We start from the raw sequence: 10,687 nt of genomic DNA on the forward strand, positions 1-10,687 counted from the left end.
GCCAGGGTTGTGATGGGGGCTTCTTGACAGTCAGCAGGGAGGGATGCTCTCCGCAAAGGGAACAGATTGAAGGCAGATTGTGTGGGTGCAGCAGCACCATGCTACACAGCTAGGGAGTGGCTTCAGAAATGGCATTTAATCATTCAACATTAACACAAGACATCTGTCACCATCCTCGGCAGTGACGGGGCTACACAGCAAAACAATATGTTCCAGCGCTCCTAATCACTGGAAAAACACTACTTTTTGCAGAGAGTTCTTTTAGTGCCCAGCACAAATCCTTCTATTTTATTATAGCAATCCCAGCCAAATCCTCCAATAAATGGAGTTTTTATTAATGTGCAGCTGTTAAATGAGAAAAAATAAAACTCAGAAATAAAAATGAATCCCTGAATAATCGGGCTGATCCCAGGCAGTAAGAACAAGCAGGCCAACCACATACTTACAGCTTTTTGATATTATTTAAAAATATGGTCAGAGCTTTTCTTTGCCCCTCTGTTTTTTTACACAGGCCTGATTAGATTTTGCTCAGGAAGATCCGAGTCACTTCTGTGGGCTGGAAATGCATCAAGGAGGAGTGAGAGGTGCTGGGGTGAGGGTCACATTCAGTGCATGTGCCTGGTATTTGCCTGCTGCCACAGTTGGGAATTTGCCCTGGCCAGGGAGAAGAGTGACAGGGTGGCACTGTGCCCAGGGCAGCTGGGGTCCAGCTTTGAGAAGAGAGATGTGCTTGCCTCTGTGTAACAGTGAACAGAACAGTGTCAAAAAAAGAGGGTGGAAATAGCTGGGTGACAAAAGCCTTCCAACCGTTGCAGCTCACATCAGGATAAGGCAGTTTAACCAGTCACAGTCTGGGGCTCTTTGCCTTGAGTTGGAGCTTGCCAGGTGAAATGTCACTCCCCAATTGCCATTTTGCAGTGAAAAAGAAAGGAAAAGTGATTCCATGACGATGTGGTGGGTGAGGCAGGTGCTGAGTTGGGAGGAAGAGTGATGCCTTCCCTGGATTTAGCCCCAGGTCCTTGCCCTGTACACAGGTCCTGGCCTGCCAAGGCACCTGCAACCCCTCTGTCATGAGTGGAGAGACCTGACATGAAGGGAACATATCTCCTTCCTTTATACTCGCCATTGCTCCTGGGAGACCTGGTCCAACTCTGCTACATCCATGGCACAGCCTACAACTGTGTAGGTGCTGGAAGCTGGGCTAAACCAGGTCCCAGGCTATAGTCCAGCTGGCAATAAAACGATCATCAGGGACTGTTTCCTGATGGCTCCAGCCCAAAGGACAGTGCTGAGTGAGCAGAGATAGATGTAGGAGACCTGCTGGAGCTGCCATCAGATGCATGCATGTGTTTCTAGGTAGCTGAGACCTCTGAAAGCCCTGTTTAAGCCCACCTAGAGCTAAGCCTCCAATGGAAGGGCAAAGCCAGCCTGAGCAGCACACCCAGAGCCAACAGGGCTTCTGTCCTGCCCAAGGTGTTCAGAGCTGAGCTTGGCCATTGGGACAGTGCCTGTCACCAACAGTCAGACCTGGTCCCCCAGAGATGCTGCATGGTGAACAGGGAATGCCCTGAGCAGATAGCACTCTGCCCACGAAATGGCATGACCACCTCCGCTATTCATTCTGATTGAATTAGAGCCAAAGTAAGCCCTAATTCTTCTGATTAAAGCTTAGAAGTTAAGCTCTTCAAGCAGGATGCATGCCTTGCCCTGTGCTCTCCTAAACCACTTTGTTCACTTGATCACAAGACACTAATAATACACTCCTATATGTTTCTTCTCAGACACACATGATGCCTGGTCCACAAGGTGCATGATGTTCCTGGGACATCCCACCACTTCTGTCTGGATAATTCTATTTATATGTGGCCACCTGGCTATTTTCAGTAGGAGGAACTGCTCCAAGTAAAACAGAAGTCGAGGTCTGCCAGGACTTTTCAGATTTTGATGCCTTGGGCTTTTCCCAGAGGAAATGCCCTGGGAGAGACACACCAGCCCAGGCATCAGCTGAGGTGTTACCCAAGTGCTGTCTTACATCAGGTGCTCTTACAAGCACGGGATCAGCCTGAAGTCACAGCCCTGCAGGGGATGGGTAATAGGCAACTGAGGCTACAGTGATGAGTTAGGATATCGAGGACAGAAGCAGATTTAATTGTCACTGGTTTAGCTTCAATGAATAAGTGTTTTACTGCAGCATAGCTCTTATCAAGCTTTGCTCAAGTGCCCTGTACCCTGTTTTTCTGCTGTGCAGGACTTTCTGAAGACACAGACTGGGATCATGCATGAGGCTTACCTTTAAAGAGGAGTTCCTGGCACCCTCTGGGAAGCTTGTCTCTGGGTGAGACCTGGGCTGTGGTTTCAGCAGGGGCTGGAGACACATCCTTAGGGTGCCATCCTTCACATACATCCAGCTTCTTGCAGGGAAGTTGGAAATCTTCTGCCTCTAACATTTTGCATGGGGAAGCTTTCCCATCCCACTTTGTCTGCACCACAGGCAGAGGCACAGCCTGGTATTGTTTGTCACAGATCAATGCATTTACCCATGTGGAAAAATGTCATTACCACCAGGACCCGGCTTTTCTTTCCCCTTGAACCACTCTCGCTGTGCTGGTTGCCTCTTTTCTGAAGTTGCCCCTGGGGATGGCTGCCCCGCAACCTGCAGCCCAGCTCATGCCAGCCACAGTTCACACCAGTGCTCTCAGGGCTTCCCCCAGCCCGAGTGTTTCTCCTTTGCCAAACAAATCCACACTCATCTGCTGTGCGGGGCCACGGGGCTCTTTGTTACATCCCCCCTTGTGAGCCAAAGAAACAAAGAGGAGGTCACTTAAAAAGAGACAGAAGGATGGGCCATGGGCTCCCAGTTAGGAGGGGAGATGCTTTTATGTGCTCCATACTGTTATGGTGCCGGGATGACCAACAAAAGTAAGGGTAAGTGGGGGTAGGACACCCTGAGCAGTGTGTCCCCTTCCAAATGGGCTGCGTCCACCCTCAAAGACACTCTGCTGGGCCAGGACAGCGAGCACCCCAAAATGGGGCTGGCACAGAGGTTTCCTGCCCTGGACCAGGCAGGGCAGCAAGAGCAGAGGGAAGGGTATTCCCCAGGGTTTCTGCTGCTGCTGTCACTCATTCACCTCCCAGGAGGCTGGAGAGTGCTTTGGCTATCTGAGCACTGCAGGAGCCGCAAAGGAGGGTGAGTGAGATGGATGAAGGAGACCAGTAATTAGGCATCTTTTCCTATGAGAAACTGGAACCTTTCTAGCTACAGAGCAAAAGGAGACAAGAGCCTTTGCTCCCATTTCCAAATAGGGAGAAAATACATTTATTCCACCTTCTAAATAAAGCGAAACCTCAAGCTGAATGGGAAGACTGCAGACAATGATCCCACAAGGGAGAGGTTTATTTCTTTCTCTTAATCCTTTTCCTCTTCCTTTTTTCCCAGAGCATGACAATACCAATAATATAAGTCCTTGTTTGAGGTGATTAAGTAACTGTTCATTGTCAGCAACATTCAATCTGTCAATTATGGACAATATGTTCCTTTTTGGCATCAAGGTCCACCTTGTCTGTGCTGGAGGAATCATGTCAAAGCAAAGACCAGGAGCTAGTAGGAAAGCTGGAAAGTCCTTTGGCCTAAAATCTGTCCTTTATTACAGGAAAAGTTAATCCCACAAGAAAATTTTACACATTTTATGACCAGGTGCTGCCAGTAAAGGAGCTGAAGAGAGAAGAAGAGAAAAAGATGGCTCAGGAGTGACACTGGTGAGAGCAGGGCTGAGCTATGGCAGGAGAGGCAGGAGAAGCAGGCAGGGAGAAGTCCGTGCATGTTGAAAGTTGCTCTTTCTGTAGCCGAAAATTGCAGAATACAGTGTCATAGCACAGAAAACTCATCCCCAAGAGCATGGAGGGAAGCAGAGCATGAAGAGCTTTCCTGCAGAGTAAAGTAAAATGGGTGAAGTGAGCTATGGGAACCCTACTTCTCATATCTGTATTTCTACCACCAGATAATGTGACTACCTGCAAAGGTGAGATGGCCAAGCACGTATGCCTCTAGTCATATGAGAAGGAGGATCCTTGCATGGGGATATATTTGATGTTATTTTTCTGTTATTTCTATAGTTCCTTTAGATGGTCTGTTTGGGACAAGACTGCTTTGGTAAAGGGTCATTTGCTTGTGTAATGTGAGGTGGGGTCTGTGAGACAGCCACGTCAGTCTCTTTAGCTGAAAGATCCTTGTTTATGTCTCTTGGAAGTCCAGTGCTTAATGGGGGGTGGAGGGCTGTGAAATTCATGAATGAATCATCTGCTCTGTCTGAAAAGAAATGGAGATGTTGCTTGATGTTGGGAAGCTCCAAAATCTCCTGCCCCTTCTGCCAACATCATCTCCCTGCTCAGCTGCAGAGCAGAGAGAACTGGGAAAGCCCAGGGTATCGCTTGTCACAGCAGACCCAGAGCCGTGTTGCAAGCTCAGGCCAGTGCTGAGAAAGGGACCTGGAACTCTTTGCACAGCTGAAACCTTTGAATTCACCTTCAAACAGAGGCACTGCATTTCAGCACCTGTTTACATTCAGGAGAGCCGATCTAGAAAGCAGTATTGAGAGTGAGAGTAGCTGCCTGTGCGTGTGGTGTCCTCTGCTTTAATTAGGTTAGCTTCTTTCATGGCAAGTGCTGTCATACCAAGCTGAAAAATCAATACCATATGGCACAGCAGTCAGATAGCAAACTTGGAGATTAATTAAAGGAGAAGTAATTCTGTCAGGTCGCATAGCATAGTGCCTATGATTAAGCATGTCTGAACCAGTTTGGAAATGCAAAGGCTAGGCAACGCCTTCACCAAGAGATGAGCTGGACTCTCCACCATTTTGGAGTCAGAATAAAGTGAAATCCCCATTTCTCTACCCCCGACAGAGATGTATTAGAAATACCGAAATCACTGTTTCAGGTGTTTTTCTGTATTTCCCTGTGTCTGTGGGGCCAGCCACTTGCTTCCAGCTTGCTGCAAGGCAGGACAAGGAGATGAGAAGGGATGCATTTGTTCTGGGAGACTTCTGCTTGGTGAGGTGCTGTGTATGAACATGGAGAGGGTGTTGCCTGGGGGCTCACTGTGCTCCTGGGCTGGGAGCTGGGAAAGCCATGGGAGGCAGCAGAAAGAAGAGAATGCAGAGAGATTCAGATGTTCTGACAATGAGCACTGGACAGGGCTTAGAGGAAGAGAGGGGTTGCTTGGAGGCTGGTGGGTAGAGGTGTCTGGGAGGGAAGGAAGGCTGTGAGGTGGAGGAGGCGAGGCAGGGAAAAAAATCAACCTCCGAGTCACCAGAGGAGCAGCCAGTTTTCACAGGGACTGTTTGCAGCCCTGGCACTTCACCATCACTCCTTCACCTCCTGGGGCCAGTTGCTTCCAAACCAACACAGCTGTCCCTGAGCTGTTCCACCACCCCTTGCAGTCATAAGCTCTAGCTGTGGCTCTCGGGGCAGGCTCACATACGCCCTATTCCCCAGCATGTTGCTGCATACCTGAGGGCCAGCTGGGTCAGCAGATTGGAGTCCAGGAGCCAAGCCTAGATTTCCCATGGAAGCAACCTGTGTGTCTGATGCAGACCAGGATATTTTATGGGGTTATACTCAGAGTGAGCGCAGAGCAGCAGCAATGCCCATGGCACCTGAATAAGACACCTGCACTAGAATCCAGCAAGATTTGGCTCCCAGCTCTGCCCCTGTTTTGCTGCCCTGACCATGGGCAGGTCCCTTCCCCCTGCCCATTCCACATAGTGCACAGAGCAACTGCCCGTTGCTGATGGCATCCTCCAGGCTGAAGCAGAGCAAGCTTCCCCAAGGCTCCGTATCTACATGGCAAATGCCAAAACTGTGGATGTCAGTAGAGATATTCTGAATGCTAACCTTGTAAACCTTAACTTATTTTAACCTATTTTCATGTCATGCCGTTATCTGATTGAAGGCTAAACATCTCAATGAAGAAACTGGCTGACAATCTCCCAGTCTGGAATTTAAGAAACCCCACAAAGGTCAGTAAAAAGCTTCCAGGGGTTTCATTGTCCTTGGGTTCAGACCTTCATGGGATCAAAAAATTCTCTACTCTCCCAAATGAAAAAGAAACTTGAGGTGGTGCTGAAATACTGTTTTTCCATTAAAAAAAAAATAAAAAAATAAAAAATCTGACTCTATCACTTGGGAAGTTTCATTTCCAGGACATGTACCAGACTGGGACAACATCTACCCCTCTTTTGGGAGATGCTCATTTAATTAATGTGGCAACTATTGTGTGTGCCTGGGAGTCTCACAGCCGGTTTTATTCTTTTCTTTTCTTTTCTTTTCTTTTCTTTTCTTTTCTTTTCTTTTCTTTTCTTTTCTTTTCTTTTCTTTTCTTTTCTTTTCTTTTCTTTTCTATTGACTTGATGATTTCTGTTTAATTAGCACATTTTGGAGAAATAATCAAAAAATAATAAGGTAAAATAATCAGACAAGCATAGTGCGGAGGAATAATAGCTTCTTTGTAGGGCTAATTGGAGTGGACAGTCCATTGGCTAGTTTGGGGCTCCTCACAATTGGATATTCCCAGCCTAGTTGTGCCATGTGCCCAGGACTTCCAAACACCTACATACATCCAGATCTGGTAATCATTTCAAGTAGCTTTAATGAGTTCTGAATGAGCACCAAGGAGAACCAAGTCTGGACCTGCCCTCTTTTGCCATTGCCCAGATTTTGCCGAAGGCTGTGGAAGCAAAAGGAGTTTGCCCAGGACCTACAACAGGCGCGGGGCCCTGGGTACTGCCAGGCAGAGCATCCCCAGGGAGGGCTGTGTCCTGACTCACACACCCTATGTAGGACGGGAGGGAGTTGCCCATGGGGATGTGAGATGGGCAGGTAAAACAGGAGTAGAAAACAACAACAAAGCAGAGTGGAAGTGAAAAGCAGCCAGATACCAGAGCTATGGCTGTTGTGCCTGCTCCACCTGGGTTTCTTCCTGAACACCCTGTCCCTCATGTTCCCGTATATCACCTAAAGGTTTACACCTCTGGGACAAGCCCCAGTCTCCTCCCTATGAGCAGGGTCAGGGCTTTCCATGGGCTACATCACCTACAGCTCCTGGAGACACGCAGGGCAAGCTCCGCTTGCTCACCAATTGCCCGTCATGCCTCTAGTCATGGCTGGAGGTATAGCACCTTGATGGTCATTTGTTTGCCCTGTGTTTGGCTAGGAATTAATTAGGAGGTGAGCTCCAGGCTGCTGTGACAGCTGTCTGCGTGCGGCACTTCCCAGCAGTTTGATTAAATCTGCGACACTCCAGATGTGAGAGCCCTGTGCATCAGCACATGGTTTGCTCTTAAACTCCACTTAAACCATGACTGCTCTTCTGGTTTTAATCAAAGGCAAATGCTTTAAGACAGAAATCTGTGCAGAGGAATTAGTAGGGGTGACTCTGGGGCATGTGGAGGCATGGACACAGAAAGGCATCCCCCCAGTGACAAATTAGGGCTGCTGATGCACTTGTAGTAAGCTTGGCTGATGATGCTACAACGCTAAGCAGGTGGTGTTCACGGCTAGCTGTGGCTGTGATTACCCTGCAAACCTTTTGCTTCACCCACATAAGCTAGAAACAGAGCACTTTCTGCAGTCCAGCAGCGCTGGGAGCACAGATTTCCTCATTAGTTTAACCTGGTCATGACGCCTGCCCCTGCAAATCCATCACCCCAAAATGGAGGCTAGTTGGCCATTACATATACCTACCCCTATCTGGCCAGGAGCACACACATAGCCCACCACTCAGCCCTGGCTGCAACCTGAGAGAAGTCCCATCACCCGCATCACAAGGAGGAAGACCACCTGTAACTGAGAGGTGGGGATTTAGCCTTGTGAAATACAGACATGCCTCACCACAATGTCGCCCCCCCCCCCCGCTGCTGCATTCTCTCCTAGCAGTGGGCTGTTTCTCAGTTCTTGCACCTATGTGTCAGTGGCAACTTTTTCACAACAGCCATCACTTCCCCATGCTCCCATCAGAACATAGAGGAGGCAGAAGAAAAGCCCTTTTCCTTCTGTCCATGCATACTGAGTCAGAGACCTTCTCCCCGGGCTCCCACCCTTGCCAAATTGCCTGTGTGGCCATCAGATGGCTACTTGCCTTACCACACTCCACTCCTGGGCCACCCTACATCCATGCAACGTCCACTGTGGCCACCAGCCAGCTGGCTGAGCTTGCCCTGCAGGGCAGGCACCCCAGGATTGTGGCTTCAACATCATTCTGGGGACCAGGCTCCAACCTTGCTCCTGTGCCAGGCTGCCAGGAGCTGATATGGATGTGTGGCACAGAGCCACTGAGGAGCACCAGGCTGGGACTGCTGGTACGGGTCCAACGGGTGGGGGTGTGGCATAAGCTGGGCTTTCAGAGAAGGGTTCTCTGTCCAGCCTGGAGCATGGGAGCCTCTTCCACCCCAACCCACCTAAAACTGTCAGATGGTCCTTTATTATTGACCTGATTCATATCTAAACCAGGGAGGTGAAAGCTGTCTTATCCCATTACTAATCCTCTAAACCAGGCCCTTCGATACCTTCCCCTTGCTACCCCCTCCTCATTGCTACAGCAGGTGGTTGTAAAGCGAGTGCACATCCTTCTGGGGTTTCCCCGAATTTCATATCCTTGCAAAGACACAGGCCCCAAAAACCCATCAACTGGGGAGACATCATCAGCTGAATAGGGTCTACCAAAATGTTGCATGTATCTGTAATCCCCCAAGGACTTGCAAGGCTTGTCCCTGGTTGTCTGAAGGGGACAGTCCCAGGCACCCGTCCCATCCTGTGCGCCCTCATTATGCCATTTGTAGGGTGCCAGGGGGCACCTGACATGGCACTGGAGCAGCCATGGGGTGGAGGGGATACCCTGGGGACTGTCCCAGCTCGCTGTGCCCCCAGTCCTGCAAAGCACAGCAGGGAGCAGAGCACAGAGGATGGCGGTGCTCCAGCATGGGCTGCAGACAGCACCCACCCCTGGGACATGGGACTGCACTGGGGTTGGGTGTTGGGGCACCCTGGGGCTGTCGGGCTGGCTGGTGCAGGCATGGGCCCCTGCCCATGGGGGGCCAAACCCTGGGGAAATTAGAGCAAGGGGCGACGTTTGATATTCTGCTCTTTAAGCGATTAATAATCTTTCAGCGTCGGAGAATCAACTGAAAATCTTCCCTGGAAAATAATGAGCAGAGAAACATTTACTGATTAGTCTAATCCCAGCTAATCCTATCTGATGAGCATATATCAAGATATCCTTTAACTGATTTATTGTCCAAAGGACTGGTGGAGAAGCCCCTCTCTGCCATGGCCTGGAGAGCCAACGGTAGCAGCCAGCGTGTCCCCCCACCCCATCCCACAACCCTGTCCCAGGAGCAGGCGCATGCCCTGGCCCCCATGGCACTGCCACGGCCGCAGTCCGCCCCAGGCAGCAACGCCATATCCAGGCCACCTCACCAGCACAGGGAGATTTAATCTCTATTTCCATTTCTGCATCTATCGGCTTTCTCTTGGGTTTGAGCTTTTATGTTTCATAAACTGATTAGGAGCAATTATACATGCTTTATCCCCAAACTTTCCAAATGCCTAGGCCATATGCATATTTAAGGCTTCATCATCTCTCCCAACAGCTCAGCCTGAACATAAACTGCTGAAATCAAGCTGATTCTGGGACAACGTAAAAAATTAGGGTTTTATCTACTAGTATCTGCTCGAACAGGAAATTTGTTGTGGGTGGTGGCCGGATTATGGCTTCTAATTACTGTGGCAGATCCTCCCTGCCTTAGCAGTGAAAGTCTCCAATTCCAGCAAAACTGCAGCAAAAACACTCTGGAGAAGGAAAGGTGCCCAAAGAGGACCCTGGGCTGGCCTGTCCCTGGGCGGGGGGCAGCCCTGCGCGGGGGTGCCCCAGCATCCCTGCATCCTGAGCACATGGGGACCCCCGATTGGTGGCTTTGGGAGTGTCACACCCCTCCACACCTCTCGCTCCTCTCGTGCCCGTTTGCCTTTCTTGGTGTGAAGCGTGATGGCCCAGAGGGTCCCCCCCCCGCCACCAGCCCCCAGCACTGGACACGGCAATTATCCTAAATGAAAGTTATTGTTCTGCTAATCCCAGGAACAGCTTGCGAGGGGAGATTTGGGTCTTTCTTTAATAATGCAAAGTTAATGCGGAGTCCCCTTGTAATTATCTTTATCAGAAGGACCCTCGGTTAATCTGACTGTCCAGCGAAGGCCCAGATCAGGCAGCCTGTGTAAGCCGGTTGTAAATCGTTTCCATCAACAGATGAAGGGAAGGGGGGAAAAAATTGCAGCCCAGGTGCAAGAATCTGGGAGCAAAAGGGAGCATGGAGGCCAGGCATCTCGAGGTGGCCGCAAACCCCAGTGCCAAGACACTGGGGGTCAGGGAGGGTCCTACCCCACAGTCCCCAGCCAGCCCCAGCCCCGGGGTGCTGAGTGGAGGGATACCCCATCCGGGATGTGGGGCTGAAGGGCCAGCGAGTGGGATGGGACTACTGGGGAGGGCCCCTGGAAGAGGGGACATAGGGACACAGCGGGGAGGTCCTGGGAGAAGACCCAGGAAGGGAACCCACAAGGATGTGAGGGGGGTTTATGGGGGAGCTGGGTGGCCGGGACCGGGGGCGGAGGGGGACCTCAGGGGACCCGTCGAAGTGAT

The 10,687-nt window shown here is 50.3% G+C and overlaps 1 protein-coding gene across 1 annotated transcript in view; it reads left to right on the forward strand.

Annotated features, from left to right (window-relative positions):
* Positions 1–10,447: 10,447 nt before the first annotated feature.
* VSX1 (visual system homeobox 1) overlaps positions 10,448–10,687 on the forward strand; it is a 3,799-nt gene continuing 3,559 nt past the window's right edge. The window contains exon 1 of the mRNA XM_026846108.1: positions 10,448–10,460. The gene's annotated coding sequence lies outside the window, so the exon portion shown is untranslated. The remainder of the gene's footprint in view (positions 10,461–10,687) is intronic.

The sequence above is a fragment of the Athene cunicularia genome, assembly GCF_003259725.1.
Source record: "Athene cunicularia isolate RWA chromosome 3 unlocalized genomic scaffold, athCun1 chr3_part1, whole genome shotgun sequence".
In the NCBI taxonomy this organism is placed as follows: Eukaryota; Metazoa; Chordata; class Aves; order Strigiformes; family Strigidae; genus Athene; species Athene cunicularia.